At 38.8% G+C, this 1906-nt stretch overlaps 1 protein-coding gene across 3 annotated transcripts in view; it reads right to left on the minus strand.

Moving 5' to 3' along the window:
- Positions 1-1906, minus strand: part of PDCD10 (programmed cell death 10) — a 49338-nt gene that overhangs the window by 42037 nt on the left and 5395 nt on the right. The gene's annotated exons all lie outside the window — the stretch shown is intronic.

A 1906-nucleotide genomic window follows, 5' to 3' on the forward strand; every position in this document is an offset into this window, starting at 1 on the left:
AAAAAAAAAACATTCACCAGAAACAGGAAATAAATCAGTCCCCTTGACTAAATTATTGTTTATCCAAAAATTTCACAACCAGGCTTAAAAATCAAATAATGACTACCTTAGGAGTTGGTTAGTGAGGTACATGTCTTTTTCATTTCCTTTTGTTAATCAGTATTTGCCAATTTCCTGTTTCAATTTCTATAGTATAATGCTAACGTTTTCTTTTAAAACCCTTAGACATTCTATTGAACATTAGCCCGACTATTTTGCCTAGGTTCTCTACACTTGAAAGTACAACGTAAGGAGGCTGTACCACAGTAGTCTTGTCTACTTGCTCTACATCACTTATTTTATGATACCTATGACTTAAACCTAATGACCCCTATTTGGTTTTGATCCCCTACAATATGCAATGTGTATTTTCTTCACCTTAAGAAATTTCTTCCCACCAAAACAATACCATATGGCACTCATGTTGTACAATTATTATCCCACCTCATTTGTCTCACCTAGATACTAATGAGGTCACAAGGTCTTAGCTTGATAATACCATTTAACTTTACCTTTAGTTCCCATTGACCTCAAATATGAAGGATAGGAAATGAGGGTTTTAGAACGGTCTATGCTTATATTACGCAAAATTTTTCTTGTAACCATTCTTGCAAGTACATAACTTCAAGCAAGTCCGCCAAAATTATCAAGACCTCAGGAATCTCTCAATTTTTGACAATCCTGCCAAAACGCCAATTTTAATATAGATAAAGGCATCCAAGTACATTTTATTTCTGGGTAAAAGACCACAGCATAAGTAAAAATCTTTTGGAAAATATTGCCACAATCTGGACTAACGTAAAGATCATTACAACCTATAACCCTGGTCCAACATGTTTAACACATTGTCAAGTAGGTGCTACTGTAGCAACCTTACATGAATCTGAAAATGCAACAGGGGTGTTAACTTCTTAACATTTTGTCAAATACAACCTCAGCTTCAGCTCCACTTCATCTTAAAGTTAGCTCTCATGCACTGCCATCAAGTCGGTTCTGGCTCATAGCGACCACACAGGGCAGAGAGGAGTTCTCCCTGTGGGTTTCCGAGACTGTAACTCTTCATGGGAGTGCAAATCCTCATCTTTCTCCAGTAGAGGGACTGGTGGTTTTAACCTGCCCAATGGGCTCTCGGTATTACTGATTAAGGTACATTTCAACACTACAGACCAGATAGTTAGAAAACAACAATTTTTCCTCCAAAGGTTCCTGGGTGGCACAAATGGTTCACAGTTAACTACTAATACCATGAATGAAGAGTCTGGAGATCTGCTTCCATAAAATGACTGCCAAGAAAACCAAGGCACAACTGTACTCTCTTATCACCTAGTCACCATAAATTGGTATCAATCTAATAGCAAAGTGAAAATCAGTCTTGACTGAAAATTATCAAATAAAATAATGTATGTTGTGATGGTTAGGGTTTATGTCAACTAGACACTCCTGGATGAAGGTAAGGTTGGAGACCTATCAATCAGGCCATAGCCTGATTATATCTTCTTAGGGGTATGGCCTTTGTATAAGAGAGAAATCCTAAGCAGAACCTTATTTTGCTCCTTTGCCTTCTGCTGGAGCTAGGTCATGCACTTGGTTCATTGCTATGTTGGGTCCCCATCAGGAGCTGTCAGCTGAATGCCAACCTTGGATTCATTTACTTCTGCATCCACCAATCTGTGGTCCTCCTGCTTCTTCATCTGGCTTCCTGTATCTCAGCTTTTGCTGCCAAGAGTCAGAGAAGCCTTCCTGCTCATATCTGACAGACTTGAACCAGACTGAACTATCCTACTTCAACTGTGTAAGCCATTTCTTGGTATCTTTCTACACACACGCGCACATACACAGGCACACCATTTTTGCTTCTCTAGAGAAA

This window comes from Echinops telfairi, unplaced genomic scaffold (assembly GCF_000313985.2).
Source record: "Echinops telfairi isolate 266 unplaced genomic scaffold, ASM31398v2 ScPeMD7_7420;HRSCAF=8458, whole genome shotgun sequence".
NCBI lineage: Eukaryota > Metazoa > Chordata > Mammalia > Afrosoricida > Tenrecidae > Echinops > Echinops telfairi.